The sequence below is a fragment of the Podarcis cretensis genome (genome assembly GCF_951804945.1).
Source record: "Podarcis cretensis genome assembly, chromosome: 3".
Taxonomy (NCBI): Eukaryota; Metazoa; Chordata; class Lepidosauria; order Squamata; family Lacertidae; genus Podarcis; species Podarcis cretensis.
The window spans coordinates 34,464,997-34,481,592 of NC_137172.1; positions in this window are offsets into that span (position 1 = coordinate 34,464,997).

Consider the following 16,596-nt stretch of genomic DNA (forward strand, 5'->3'; position numbering starts at 1 on the left):
TGCTAGAATTGTTGGTGTGGGAAGTAACCACTGCACCAGTCTCAGGCATATGACTTCTTCACTTCAAACAAGACCAGGGTGATGTAGGAACAGCTATGCCACAGTGAATGCCATGCTGTGCAAGTAATGAGCGGATTGGACCTGATTTCTTCCAAGAACCACACAAAGAGTTTTTCCACCCTTGTACTGTTGGCAATGCCCTTCCTTATTATTCATGTTCATGCTCCCCATGTGGATGAAAGCAGCCCTCCTGCCCTCAATGTGAATAGCAGAAACGGCTCTGCCGGCGTTCTGAAAATGTGCATCTCGGGGGCTGATTCCCTGCCTAAGTCATATGGGGAGGACTCAAACCGAGGAGAATAAACTGTTACTTAGCACTGACGCAAAAGTGAGGCAATAGGGAGAGCCAGCCTTTCAGCTTTTGTTCAACTTGAAAATTGTCCCTTAAAAAAAACACACCACCAAACAAATTGCCAACTACAGCTATTCACTGCCTACTTCTGCCTCTCCCCCCTCCTTGTAGCTGTTCCCACATTTCAGTCTCTTGTATGCATACAGCACTGTTTAATGGAAAACATGCTCCCCCTTCTGGAAAGAGAATGAACCAGCAAAAGCAGCAGAATTATATTTCACATCAAAATTACAGGTAGTCGTTTGGGCCTCTTAGGAAAACAACCACCACCATTACCCACTCCTCTATTACAGCTAACTATTAACCTCTTTTCTGTCAGTTGTATCCATGGGCTCTCCCTGTTCTGCATTGTTTTAAAAGCAAGAGGGCATTTCTTCTGCAATCACTTAAGAGTCCTATAACATGATACCAGCTATCATTTCTAACTGAAATGGTCAAGCTATGCACAGCAAGGTCTCTTAGTAGTCATGCTCAGGTTTCCACAACACCTATGGATGTGTGCTTGTGTCAAATAGTGCTGCTCCCCAGGGGTGCCAACTTGAATAAAATATTGGAGGGGCCCAGGTAAGCCCCATCCCACATAATCGATCACATGATATGGTGGATGCACACCATTTGAAGGGCAATGTCCATCAACTTGGGGGGCGGCCCCCTGAAATATTTTATTGGGGGGCAAAGACCCCTCAGTCCCTAGGAATTGGCTTCTATGCTGCTCCCTAAGAGGCAAAATAGGGGCAGTGTTTATCAGGCATTGATACTAGCTCACTCAGAATTCTGACCTTGAACATTTATATAGTGTCCCTCCCCCCCCCCCCAAAAAAAATATCAGTGACAGAATGAGCAAATTACCGCTTTATAAAGTGCCCATCCTACAGCATCCAGACTCACGAAATCACTTCTGCATGGAACTCTGCTCTTTTCTGGTGAAGGTCTGGAGCTGTTTCCTTAAAGCACTCTTATTCCCATAAATACTAAAGGAAGAAGATTCACAATAAGGTATTAGTTATAATTAGAAAGATGTACGTCAGCAGCAGAGCCTTCCGCAAGCTAGGAAGTCTTAATGGGATCGTGAGTGACCCTAGATCGTTTCTTGATGTGATCTCCTTTGCCTCCAGTGGAGTTCCACCCGTGCAATATTTGCTTCTAAGAGCCTTAGTAAGTCATCTTGGAGCGATATTGGCTAATTCCAGCTTGCAGAGGCATGACCTGGCTGAGTTAACAGTAGCTCCTGCCCCCTTTCCTCGGTAGGGCTGTCATCCAGATCACATTCCGGGAGCATGTAAGCTTATACGCACAGGAAACCTGGCCTGGTTGGAAGCAACCCAGCAGAACAACAAGCCGCGAGGAATTGGGTTAGAATGATAAAATGTGTTCACTGTAGAAGATCAAATGGCAGAAATGCTTTTTGCTGGCAGACATCATGGCTGCAAGATATGATGATGGTGATGATTAAATTTATCCTTCACCAAGCAGGTCGCAGCATAGGTGATGGCAATTTAAAATTGTTAATTAAGGACAGGCAAAACAGCACAGTCACAGGAATAGAGTGGACTTAGAAAACACACATCTCAGGGGTAAAAGGTAAAGTGGTACATCTTCAACGGTCACTTAAAGTTGTACAATGAAGAAGCCACACCTCTGTGGGGAGGGAATTCCACAACTTAGGGGCTGCCACAGAGATTCTCCTCTTTTAGGTCATCCACCTGAACTTCTGTGGGAGGTGGAACTATCAAGAGGACCCTCTCCACTGGCCTTAACACCTGGGAGGGGCAGTAGGGAAGGAGATGGTCTTTCAGAAATTTGACAACCGTTTATACAAGGGATGGGGCATTTTTGTGGCACTCCAGATGTGGTTGGACTCTAGCTCCCATTAGCCAATGATCAGGTATGGTGGGAGTTGAAGACCAGCAACATCTGGAAGACCACAGCCTCCCCATCACTGCAGAATCAAGGTACAGTACCATGCCACTGAATGCCAGCTGCTGGGGCACTGCACTAGAAAGGGGTGCTGGATTAGATATAGACCCTTGGACTGATGCAGCAGAGCTCTTCTTAGGGAAACTCACATCGGCTGCAGGATAAACGAGTTTTCTGCATATTGAGAGAAATATGCCATACAGTGGTACTTTGGGTTACATACGCTTCAGGTTACACACTCCGCTAACCCAGAAATAGTGCTTCAGGTTAAGAACTTTGCTTCAGGATAAGAACAGAAATCGGGCTCCAGCGGCGCGGCGGCAGCAGGAGGCCCCATTAGCTAAAGTGGTGCTTCAGGTTAAGAACAGTTTCAGGTTAAGAACGGACCTCCAGAATGAATTAAGTACTTAACCCGAGGTACCACTGTATATCAAAATCTAATGTGTAGTGTGACTCAAAATCTCACATGCAATAATTTCTTTTTTTTTTTTATAAAATTTTTATTGAGTTTTCACATTTTATAAACACAAACACACACACACAGACAAAGACAACACATATAAAATTTCATATCCTTACTTTCCTAACCCCAGTTCTTGACCTCCCCCCACCCCCCCTTCATACATCCTAATTCAATTAAATTAGCTCAGCAAGTTCATATCTCTCATCCTTTACATATTATTATTATATATATATATTTTTAAAGAAATACTTAATTCTTATTACTTGGCCAAATTTTACTTATCCAATTTTCTTATAAATATTAAATCCTTTTCTAAGGTCGACTCAAATTCCTTCCACGAATTTCCCTTTTATCTTAAAAATAGGTCATAATAGTCAAACACAAAGGTCATAAACATTTTTTTTAAAAAAAAATCTTCTCCCCCCCCCGCCCCGGTTTCTGTCCCTTCCCAATGTCCCCATGTCCACAAAAACAGTTTTTAGCCTGGATTCCTCACATCTGAGGCCTTTAAATCTCTGTCAGTCTCTCTCTGCCGATTTTGTTGGTAGCCCTCTTTGTTGGTCATCAGGTCTCGAAGGAGTTCTAGCTCAGTCTTGTCAGATTTTCTTCCATCCAAAGTGCTTGGTACCAGCTGCTGCGAAAGGTCAGCTAATCTTCCATACTCAAAGAGGAAGCCCCAATCATATTTCTTGCTTCTTTTAAATTCAAATATTCCGAGTGTTCCAGGGGCTTCCTCCCTCCTCTTTCGCATCTTTCGCAGATTTGTAATCCAAAGGTCTTCTTCTTTATGTTCTGACAATGTAGGCTTCTGGTTGGTACTCTCCATCTGTACTGGCCCTTGTTCCCTCTCCTCCTGTTCCGAAGTTATCTCTTCTAATTCAGCTGCAGATTTTTCCCCGGTCAAATCCATTGTGCATTCAGCAGAGTCACTTATTTTAGAGTTCAAGGTTATAAGTTGTTTACTCATAGCCGTAGTCTGCTCCTGCAACTTTCCCACGAGAAAAAACATTCTTTCTATCTCTGCCTGTAGTTTTCCATCTGCAGCCATTGTAGTGTTTCAATGTTTCCCCTAGGGGGATTCTGGTTACTTAATAGTTTTTTCCCAACAGTCCGTTACTTTGTTATTTCACTACTTTGTTCCCAACCAGTTTAATTCAAATATAACAAATTTAGTCCAGAAAGGTGTTAAATAATAAGATTTTTAACTTTCACTGCCCGTTTGACAGCTCCTTTGACAGCTGTCAAACTCCTTGTTCCTTTTTCTCCAGCTCACATACAGGACACTCCCGGGTCTGGGGGGGGGGGGGTTAGACAAAGACTTCTAAAATTCCACTCTTACTCTCCAGCACAAATCTTCTTCTGTCAAATTCATGAAAATATTATCTTTTAAAAAACACCAAAAAGAAAAAACTCTCCACCTTAGTTCTCCGATCCTTGCTTTAAATCTTCTGTAAGCAGGGGGGTGCGGACTTCCCTTTAGCACATCCCCCGATCGTACCGAATTCAAAGGTTGAAATTTTAAAGTCCAAATTCCATTTTACTCACGGATTAATTAAAGTCCGAATTTCAGGGAAGAAAGTCAGCAGTCTCCGGCCATGGCTCGCGGCTTCGCTCCACTGCAGTAGCGGTCCACTCACAGCACCACGCCGCTCCCCGTACCCTCTCCGCAGCCTTTAAAAAGGCTCTTCGTGGGTCGGGTGGGCGCTTTAGGTGCCCGCCGAGTCACCAAGTCCGCAGGCTTCAGCGCCTGCGGTTTCTGAGGGTCCCCGCGTCGCCGTGGCGGTAGAACCCTTCTCCAGCGGAGCCGATTCCCTCCGGAGCTCGGAGGGAATCCGCCATTAACGAGATCGCGCTAACCCTTTTCTTAATTGTCATCTTTGCACTTTAGAGTTGCAAATTGATTATGATGTTGATGATGATAATCTTATGCTCAAGGATGAACCTAACCCTATTGGTCTCTATTACCATGTTGAATATGAAACAAAGGCAGGCGGGGCTTAACCCTTTGTCCCAAACACACATTTCCCCCTTTTATCTTGAAGCTGAAGCCTCTCCCTCCTCTCTTAACACCCTCAACCATAACACAGCCAGATCGCCACACCTACAGCAACACTAACAGTTGTTGTTGTTGTTTAGTCGTGTCCAACTCTTCGGGACCCCATGGACCAGAGCACGCCAGACACTCCTGTCTTCCACTGCCTCCCACAGTTTGGTCAAACTCATGCTGGTAGCTTCGAGAACACTGCCCAACCATCTCGTCCTCTGTCGTCCCCTTCTCCTTGTGCCCTCCATCTTTCCCTGGTCTTTTCTAGGGAGTCTTCTCTTCTCATGAGGTGGCCAAAGTATTGGAGCCTCAGCTTCACGATTTGTCCTTCCAGTGAGCACTCAGGGCTGATTTCCTTCAGAATGGATACATTTGATCTTCTTGCAGTCCATGGGACTCTCAAGAGTCTCCCCCAGCACCATAATTCAAAAGCATCAATTCTTCGGCGATCAGCCTTCTTTATGGTCCTGCTCTCACTTCCATACATCACTACTGGGAAAACCATAGCTTTAACTATACAGACCTTTGTTGGCAATGTAATTTGTTTTACTCTGCATCCCAACTGTTCACCTTTCCCATGTTGCCTCAACGCAATCCTGAATAAATATTAATTTAAACTACTGGTTATCCAGGTATTGTTGATAACCCAAGGCCAGGAAGCTATTTGGAAACATGGTTGTGCTAAGATAAGGACAGATAAGCCAAAGTGACAGTGTGAGAGACTCAAAAAATACATTGTTGGGGCAAGACTGGATTAGCACAGAAAGCCTTGGGGGAAAGATCAGACAGACTCCCCTTGGCTTCCTTGTCAGCTCCTGTCTCTACAAGGAGTAGAGGCTATTACTAGGACTAGGACTGAATTAAGCGCTAGCCCTGAAGCTTGGATAGCAACACACAATATTGATCCATTCTAGTCCAGTATAATCTCCTCTGAATGAATCTTTCAAAGGTCTACAGCAGAGATCTTTCTAGTTATGGTCTAAACCACTGGCGCCTCTTAGGCTTGCCAACCCGAAGGTCGGCGGTTCGAATCCACATGATGGGGTGAGCTCCTGTTGCTCAGTCCCAGCCCCTGCCAACCTAGCAGTTCAAAAGCATGTCAAAGTGCAGGTAGATAAATAGGTACGGCTCTGTCGGGAAGGTAAATGGCGTTTCCATGCGCTGCTCTGGTTTCACCAGAAGCAGCTTAGTCAGGCTGACCACATGACCCAGAAAAACTGCCTGCAGACAAACGCCGGCTCCCTCAGCCAGTAAAGTGAGATGAGCGCCACAACCCCAGAGTCGGTCATGGCTGGACCTAATGGTCAGAGGTCCCTTTATCTTTACCTAAGATCTGCTGCACACAAACAAAGAATCATGGAACTATAGAATTGGAAGGGACCACAAGGGTCATCTAGTCCAACCTGCTGCAGTGCAGGAATCTTTTGCTCAATGTAGAGCTCAAACCCATGACCCTGAGATGGTTTGATGCTCTGCTGACTGAGCTTACATGTGGTATATTACTGAACTGTGGGCTCTTCCCTGCGGATATTAGATGACTTTAAAAGAGGATTAGACAAATGCATGGAAGACAAGGTTGATCAGTGGTTACAGCAAGCTCCTTTGAAAGCATGATTTCAGAGGAGGTTGCTGTAACTGCTGATCAGCTGATCAATGGTTACAATGACCTCCTTTGACAGCTTTCAGTCACCTGACATCACTGCAACATCTTGGCGACTGACAAGCAGCACTGCTGCACACCTGTCAAAACTGGCCCACTGGAGGTAGAGGAAATAAGGATCCAGTTCTCCACTCCTGATGTAGGGAAAGGCATTTCTTCAGATATTTGGTCCACAAGCAGTTTAGAATTTTCTGTGTCAACATCAGCACCTTGAACTGGGCTCAAAAAAGTATAAGCAACCAGCAAATGTGCCCCAGGATCAGGGCTATTTGGACCATACAACTTCCTAACAGCTGCATTCTGCAAGAGTTGCCACTTCTGAACTGTCTCCAAAGGCAGCCCCATGAAGAATGCATTACAGAAACCCAGTATGGAGGTTACCAGCGCATGGGTTACTATTGGTAGGCAATCTCTGTCCAAGAATGACCATAGCTAGTGCATGCCGGCAATGATGGCCTTGTTAAGCTGGTCAGATAAAAACATGAAATACATGGGTGCTGACAATGGATAAATGCCCCAGCATGTGCTAACTGGCTAATTACCTTGCTTTTAAGTTGTTTTTTATGCTTTTATTGTATGGTTTTTAAAATATTTTTATTGCTGAAAACTCTATTTTTTATGGTTTAGCAATATACATATTTTTATAAAGAAATAAACAAACTATTCTGTATACTGTATTGAAATCTTCCATATAAATTATTGCTAAGGTAACGGAGTTCAAATTCACAGGGGAGGATTTATCAATGCAAGCGTTAAAAAAGGTGGGCACCCCAGAAAGCACAACAGAACATAGAAAGCATTCATTTTGTTTCTTTTCAATGAAGGTGTTTTGCACCAGGTGCCTGCATAAGAATACAAGGGTTGCTTCTTAAAAAGGAGTGCACTGATGGAAATTATCCCAACTGTTTATGTGCTTTCCTTTCCGAACAGCAGAAGGAGATGTTGAGCTACCTTGAAAACTGCTTCCAATTCTTTATACAAAACAAAACACCAATAACATGGGTTGCCCACTGAGCGAGGTTCCTGTAGTAGTCAGCAACAGATGACTGAACAAGCGTAAGGAGTAAATTGCCTCTCAACGGTCACTTGAATTGGTTCTTCCTGTGTGGTATCAGCCATTCAGTGTGCAGAATTTATTCTGAGTCTCCTAAGGTGATGACTTCTCTTTGGAGCCACGATCATCCTAAAGCCAATTTCATTTCCTCCTCCGATTGACTTCCCACGGTGGCTCATAGACTCATGTAATCTTCTTCCCTCTTTCAGCATGAGACTTTGTCCATGCAGCAACAGTATGAGCCACAGCACAGGAAAAGAACTGTATATTCTCCAAGTATAAGCACAAGTGCATTGAGGACAAGGCATGAGAACCAGCTTGGTGACCAGTTGCTTGGAGTCATCTTCTGCAATGATTGCTTTACTTTTTGGCCAGGCTATAGTGTAAGGGGAGGCAGGCAAGGTGCGGGGAACAGGAAAGGTTATGTGGGCATTGCTAAATGAAATCCAAAGCTACTTAGCCCTCCTTTGTTCCAGAGATTGAGAGCTTCTCTAGCTGTGAAAGCTAGTTTAAACTTTCATCTGCAAAGACAGTATGCTCTGTCAGGCCGAAACAGCAGGTCAGGCTTCAGACATCCAGGTTCCTGAACCCAGGAAAGCAAACTGGAAGTCATATGATGAATCATTGTGCAGAAGTGGATGCTGAATTAGATGGAGCTTTGGTCTGATCCAGCAAAGGCTTTCTTAGATGCAGTTCTAATAATAATGGCTAGTCCTTCTACACAGAATATGAAAACACTTCCAATTATAGATGCACATGGCAGAAAAAATTAAGCATGGCTCAGAAGAAACCCAGGAACTCCAGATGTCCACTTAACACAATCTTGCAGAGATCATGCTCAAATGTAGCTTGTCAACTCCTCAAGGCAGAAGGCCAGCTTTTTTGGAGTGGGTGAGAGAGGAGTCATGTTACTCTGCAAAGTACCATGTACAGCAGGGGGAGCCAATGAAAGACCCTCCAGATGTGCTGAAGTTCCATCAGTCCCAGCTGGCACAGCCAATGGTCAGGGATAATGAGAGTTGTAGCCTGGATAGCTCAGTTGTTTAGAGTCTGGTGCTGATAATGCCAAGGTCGTGCATAATTTTGAAGCTATACTTCCACATTATTTTTGTTCCACTGAAAAGGCATCTCATGGACAAAATATATTTTTTATCCAGATCCTTCCTGTTGCAATGATTGTTTTCTGCCTTTAATTAGCTGTCTTTGACCACAGGAAGTCCTCCCAACATCTCATCTGCACATAACCTGGCAACCTTGCTACGGTGATGGAATGTACTGAACTGACTGTAGGGACAGCCTCGTATATCAAAATGCAAAATGTGAGTTGGCAGATACTGTAGTAGTGATTAAGACGTTACTAGTCATGTCTTCAGCATGTGTATCATATCAACAGATTTCGTGGTGCATGACTAAAATGTACTATCAACAGCAGCGGTTCATCTGAGAGGAAGCATTTGTCATATTTGGGGCTGAATTGCTGTTCCTTTCTCTTACAACTTTCTTAGAATAATGGCTTTATGCCCAATGAACAGTCATAACTGGAGCTTCTTGAAAGTTTTGCCTGTTAAATATCCGTTTCATGTGCACCCGTTCAAAGGCACAGAAGCCCCGGCTGAGGGATAGTGGATGGACCGGCCCACCTGTTAGGCAGAGTGAGGCTGCTACCTCAGGCAGTAGATCTGGAGTGTCATAAACGGGCAACAAATTGTTAGTAGCTATTACTACTACTATTTCTATTATTACTACAGCTTGGAAGGTGCTTGTGGGATTCTATGCCTCCATTGCCAAATTAACTTGCTCCATCTCAGACAGCAAAATGTCTTGGGCTGGCTTAATTATGATGGCATGGAAAAGAGAGAGAGAGGGAGGGAGGGAGGGAGGGAGGGAGGGAGGGAGGGAGGGAGAAGTTCATTGGAATAACCTGCCCCCATGGGTGGAATCCAATTGTTGCACTCATGTGGAACTTTTGCCCTTCTGTAGGCATGGCCAGTAGGCAGGGATCATAAGACTTGCTGTCCAATGACTTCTGAAGGAACACAGGTTTATCATAGCCCTGCACTAACCAAAGCACAGGTCTGAAAATCAGTTCTAGAGTGTTGGAGGACCTGCCAGAATAGGCTGAGAAGTGATGTGGGGAGTTTTAGGAGGAGAGGGATTGGCAAAAAATAATCTCCTCATCGCTTTGTTAGCAGATACTGCCACTGGATTGAGTGTATTCCGTTAAATGTTTTAAATCAGGGGTAGGCAACCTAAGGCCCGTGGGCCGGATGTGACCCAATCGCCTTCTCAATCCAGCCCGGGGACAGTCCGGGAATCAGCGTGTTTTTACATGAGTAGAATGTGTGCTTTTATTTAAAATGCATCTCTGGGTTATTTGTGGGGCATAGGAATTAGTTCAACCCCTCCCCCCCAAATATAGTCCGGCCCACCACACATGGTCTGAGGGACGGTGGACCGGCTCATGGCTGAAAAGGGTTGCTGACCCCTGTTTTAAATCTTTTTCATGCCTCCCTCAGAGCACATCAAAGAACAAGAAGTAGGGAGGGCACATACATGTGGGAGAAGCAGCAGCAGCTTAATGCCTGAGTCATCTGCCTCCCAATTTTATTGATCTCTGCCCATCCCACACCTCTAAAAATTGCCTGAACTGGAGGATCTGTGATGCATGCGCCAGATATAAACCCAGTGAACAATAAAAACAACCTGGCTTAATTCTTTCCTTTACTCACCGGTCTGCAAATGAAGGACAGTGTAGGCTGTATTTCCCCCCAAAAAATGGCAGCCTGGAGCATGCCCAAAGACCTGAAAGTGAAGCACCATCTATCTCCTCTGCTGCTGACTAGCCAAACCCTGTAGCAGTCTAAATCATAAGGCTCCATGAAGATCTGCTCAAGAAATGGAACAAGAATTTTGAGACTTTATATCACATAGGTGACCATGGGAGTAGCCAGGATTTATGTTGGTGGGGGGGGGGAGGCTTTATGTTATTGGAGGGCAATAAGTTAGGTATTTTTATTCATTTACTTGATTTTAGGGGGAGCAGCTGCCCCCTGCCTCCCCTTGGCTATGCCTATGTAGGTGACCCTATTTTTGTGATTGTGTACATACACCAAAAACATTCACCCCACTGTCTCTAGGTGCCTACAAGGCCTTTGCCCCCCTGGAATGGGATTTTATCTTGAAGTTTCATGAAAATACCAAATGGGAGAAAAGTTCATACAAACCATCACTACTAAATCATATCAAGAGAACTATGTCAGTGTGCTGTAGTGGTTAAGAGCGGTAGGCTTGTAATCTGGTGAACGGGGTTCGCTTCCCCGCTCCTCCACATGCAGCTGCTGGACCTTGGGCTAGTTACACTTCTCTGAAGTCTCTCAGCCCCACTCACCTCACAGAGTGTTTGTTGTGGGGGAGGAAGGGAAAGGAGAATGTTAGCCGCTTTGAGACTCCTTCGGGTAGTGATAAAGTGGGATATCAAATCCAAACTCCTCTTCTTCTTCTATGCTACACTCCGCACTTGTTCATATGATTCTCAATCCATAAAGCTGGTCACTGAGACTAAACAGGCGATCCCCCCTCACCCCACTCTGGAACCACTGGCAATTTCATTGCATGGTATAATGCATGTCCAAGGCCAACAGATTGAGGGTTAAGAACATAATCATATAAGGCTCTATGCAGACAACATTGCCATTAGGCTGAGTGACCGTTGCAAGCTACATCACATTTAAAGACAGATGAGAAAATGGTTGGCTTAAAAATTAGCTTTGAAAACTCCAATATTATGTTTTCAGTATCAAACCAAGAGATCAATTACATCTTCAGAAATTATTGAGTAGTTGAATTCATCCCCGGTCCTTTCAATGTATGGGACTAAATATATCATGAAAGTTGAGCAAATCATATGACCTAAATTCCCCTCTTGCTGATACAGTGAACAAAGAAACTGATTAAACAATGGAAAAACAGGAACTTACAACTCCTTGGGTGGCTTGCTGCAGTCCAGATGAAGGTCATACAAAAATATCTCTACCTATGCAAGTTCTCTACATCGTGCTCTGGTTGGTGCAGCTGAAGCAATAGCAAAACATTCTAAATGACTATGTATTTCAAGGTAAAAACCTAGGTTCCCATTGAAACATCTGTATGTTGAACCAGCTGGAGGGTCATAGGGGCTCCTAAGCTTGGTCTTATACTATGCATTCTTTCAGCTCTGCATTATTATCACCATCCTTACAAAGACATCTAAACATGGATCAATATAGAAGTAATTTGTTAAAAGGGAAATGCATATGGGTACAACCCTTGCTTAAAAAATAAATAATAAATAAACTTAGCTGACATTCAAACCTCTTTATCAAAAATACCTTCTCTATACGGAAAAAATCCCTGACATTGCATCTCACCTCTTTATTATCTATTACTCACCATCCATCAATTCAAAATGATGCTCCTAAATGAACAACATCATCCTGAAAGAATGGGCATTTTAAGCTGTTGGGAGCTTACAAGAACAAAAGTGTTATGTACTGAACTTCTCACCCTGGGCCAGCAGGGGGATACTGTAGATAGTTTTCACTCAGGTCTACATATGCAAATAAGGGATTGAAAGTAACGTTCAGTGATTGGATAGTTACAGAAAGTGGTTATTGTTGCATTGTAGTGGAGCTCTGTATAAGCAGGCTGGCTGAACCCTTCAGTTCAGTTCTGTTCTGGCCTGTGAATAAACAAGAGCTTTTTGAAGAATCGCTGTGTCGTCTGATATGTTCACCCACAACTTAACAGAAAGAACAGTCACTATAGAGCAACTTCAAGCTGATATTGGAAACCTAAATGGTTAAAAGCAGAGGAGCCCTGCCAGAAAAAAGTTAGACTTTGTTTGGTCCGTGTTTTCATTTCCAAAGAGTGTTTGCAGTCTGAGCTATACCGTGAACAAGGCCATAGTAAGATATTTAGTCCTACCTCACAGCATTTTTTTTCAACCACTGAGATAAGCAGCACTGGAATATTTCTGGAAAAGGAAGACGCAGGAAGATTAATTAGCTTTTTCAGGGCAGTTCTGTGAGTAGCCTTAGAATCCTGTTGACAGGAATGGAAGAACATTGCTTATGAATAAGAACCTAATTATCTCCTCCCATTGTGAGAGTGCTCTCAGTACTCTTTGTGCCACATCAGCCCCTTCCTTAAAAAAACAAGCCTACTTTTCATCAATATGTGTGGAATCTGTCCAAGGGTAGGGCAGAGTTACCTCAGGCTTTTGTACCTGATTTTGCTGATCAAAGACAGAATCTCAGTCTAGCTCTTGCCTCCATCTGTCTCCCACTCTAGGAACAATAAAGATCATATCTATGTATAATTGGAGGCACAATAACATGGGTTCATCCATATCAGTTAATTACAAGGAAGCTTCAGCCACTTACATTCTCTGGCAGTCACAGGAAGTTAATAGGACAACCTCTCAAGGTTTATAGCAATGTTCCAGACGATCGAGATAATAAAGGGACATCCAGGAAAGTTTTTGCTAAGTGAGTTTCCAATGGAGGCAAGAACATAAAATAACAGGGTTGGCGCCTCCGGCAATGGCGGAGTTCCTCCGATCTGGAGGAATTTACTCCGTGGAAATCAGGGTCTGACCGCCACGACGAAGGCAGAGACCCACTAAAATCACAGGTGGAAGAAGCTTGTGAACGTGGGATTTGGCTGGCACCCTTTGCGCCTCCCCTGCTCGCGGGGAAACCCAGTTTCGGGGATCCGGAGCGACATGGGGTGAGTGGCGCGGTGCTTCGAATTGATTGCTTTTTTCACAGAGTGAAGCCGCATTGCTGTTGCCGGAGAGCGCTGACTTTTTCCTGTGGACAATTTGACTTCAAACAACTACCCGTGAGTAGAACGGAAAATTGGATTTACAAACGTCTTAATTTGGTACCGAAACGGTAAGGTCTCAAACAGGAAGTCCGCCTTCCCCTTTTGTAAATAGATTGAAGCAAATAAGCTGCAAGCTAAGGTCTTGGAAAGCCTTATGTAAAGGATTAAACTTCCATCGATTGAAATCATTAAACCCCCCCTTGGAAGCAGGAGAAGAGGGGGGAAATTTTGGATTGTGTAGCCTGCAGGAGAGAGTGATAAAAATTAAATTACCACTGCTCTGAAGCTGCAAACGGGCTGCCAGTAGATTGACGTTTTGGGAGAATTCATTGACAGTGAAGAGAACGTATGTTGACAGTTAGTTAAATAAGAGAAATATATTGTTTCCATTGTCCTCTTCTGCGTTTAAAAAGGAGGAAAAGTAACTGAAAATTGAAACTAACTTTACTTTTTGAACTGTGCTTGAAAGGATTGATACAAGTGGAGACTGTTTCCCTCTAGAGGGAGCTTTTGAAACTGTTACAGGAGTGGAGCTGGGGAATCTCCAGCTGCATGATAAGAACTGTGAGAATCAGGGATTGACCTTGGACCATTTAAGAATGTCGACAGGAGAAGCTTTAGTGACTGCGTTATGTAAGATAAGCTACTCGTTGGAACAACTTCACACGAAGATGGATGTTTTGACTACTAAAATTGATAACTTGGGACAAAAAGTGATTAACTTGGGACAAAAAGTGAGCACCAATACAGAAATTATTCAGGATTTGGCACAGGAATTTACTTTAGCAGGACAAATTGTGGAAAAGGAGGAGAAAGTTGTTGTCGTCGAACCTAAAGTAATACAAGTGCGAGCCTCAGCCTTACAGAGGCAAATTGAGGACTATAAGTTGAGGCCTTTTATGATTGAAACTAGAAAAAGTCAGATTTTGAGGATCGGAGCCCGGCCTAGACTGGAAAAGGAAAGTTGGAAAGATCCCTCCATGCAGGGATTAACTTACTTTTGGGACATGGACTTGGGTCAGGAGGAGATTGGAGTTCTGGGGGCCTTTGGATTTGGAGGAATCTTGAAACATGCCCTGAAATACTTTATGGATCTTAGCTTTAACTATGGAAATTTGGCTGACCTGTCGAGAAGGAATAAAAGCATCGTTAGGTCGGAGTTTACCCGAGATCTGCTCTTTAGCATCAAAGAATACGAAGAAGACCTGCAGAAGCGACGTGGAAAAGAGTTAAGAGCCTTGGACATAAGATCTCCAGGTTGATGGACTGTATGGAGTTGACGGAAGTGACTGGCAGAGTCCGAGACCGGGGAGAGGAGATGGTGGAAGAAGATTGGAAAATTTAAAGTTTATATATAGAAATATTGTAAAATTAATGAGTGATAGAAAAATGTTGGAATGAAATTGTATGGCCTTAGTGGAAATGTTTTAAGGAGTTAAGCTTAAATAAGTATACTAGTTTTAATGGAAAATAAGATTAAAACTATGTTAAGACATTTATATGACAGAAAATAGAGAAAGAGGGAAAGGAATTGCTGAGACAACTAATAGAAGTAGAATACAAAAAGGGAGGTGAGAGGAGGTCGATGAAACAAGGGAATGAAAGATAGAATATGGAAAAGGTATGATGTATGCTTTTAAATTGTTTTTATATTGTTTTGTATAGTTTATTGTGTTTAGTTTAATGTGTTAAGGTTGTGTTTTGTATAGTTTATATATTGTATTGTATTGTTTTTTCTCTTTTTTGTTCTATTTTCTCTTTTGTCTTCTTTCTTCTTTTTCTTTTTTGTAAATTTTAAAAGTAATAAATATTATTTTTTTTAAAAAAGAACATAAAATAACATTAAAAAAGTGAATCTGTTTATTCACATGCATTTATTTAAATATTTATAAGCTGCCTTTCTGGGCTGAGTTGACCCAAGGTGGCAAAAGAAACGCAAGCATGTAAATATACAGAATTTGTAACAAAGCTTAATAGGTTCAAAATAAACAAGCCTGGTGCATCAAAATATACTTCCACCACTTTGAAAAATCAGTTACAGAGACAAAGCAGTGAAACATCAGTACAAAAGAATCAATAATACACTTCAAGGACCAAAGAGTCTTGTGGTATCCAACAGATTTTTAAACAGCATAAACCAGAGGTGGCCAACATGGAGCTCTGCAGATGTTTTTGGACTATAATTACCATCAGGCCCAGCCTGAATGGCCAATGGGCAGGGATGATGCTGTTGTTGTTTAGTCATTTAGTCATGTCCGACTCTTCGTGACCCCATGGACCAGAGCACGCCAGGCACTTCTGTCTTCCACTGCCTCCCGCAGTTTAGTCAAACTCATGCTGGTAGCTTCGAGAACACTGTCCAACCATCTTGTCCTCTGTCATCCCCTTCTCCTTGTGCCCTCCATCTTTCCCAACATCAGGGTCTTTTCCAGGGAGTCTTCTCTTCTCATGAGGTGGCCAAAGTACTGGAGCCTCAGCTTCACGATCTATCCTTCCAGTGAGCACTCAGGGCTGATTTCCTTCAGAATGGATAGGTTTGATCTTCTTGCAGTCCATGGGACTCTCAAGAGTCTCCTCCAGCACCATAATTCAAAAGCATCAATTCTTCGGCGATCAGCCTTCTCTATGGCGGCAGGGATGAAGGAGTCGTTAATTACTGGTCATGTCAGCCTTTGTTTCTTAATGGCTTATCCCCAGTCAGCTATGCCAAGGTGGGCTAACTTTGGCTTTTTTTGCACAATAGCTTTTTGGGTGTGATCACCCACTTGCCCAAGGCCAGCTGCCGCCACTGAGTCCAAGCTGCCCGGAAATTTGCTTTAAGAGGTAAAAATTCCCCTGGATGGGTATGTAGCCCCCCCCCCAATAAAGGATTATCTTAAACTTAACCCAGCAGTGTTTGGCACAGTTTTAACCAAAGCTTGAATAATTATTCTACCAATTCCAGAAATTATGGGTTCCCCTGCACCCACAACTCAGGGGTTCTTAATGCATTTTTAAAATGTGACACCAGAGGGAGCTGCAGAGCACCTGACACATTTCCAAGGCGGAGACTGCGCCCTGGGGTAAGTGTGAGCCAAGCGCTGCTACAGGTATCAGGTAGCACTTAAGTCAAGGTTCTGAGGCAAATAAACAAGCAGTACCTGGGATCAGCAAAAGCAAAAACAACCACCCCAAACTAAGC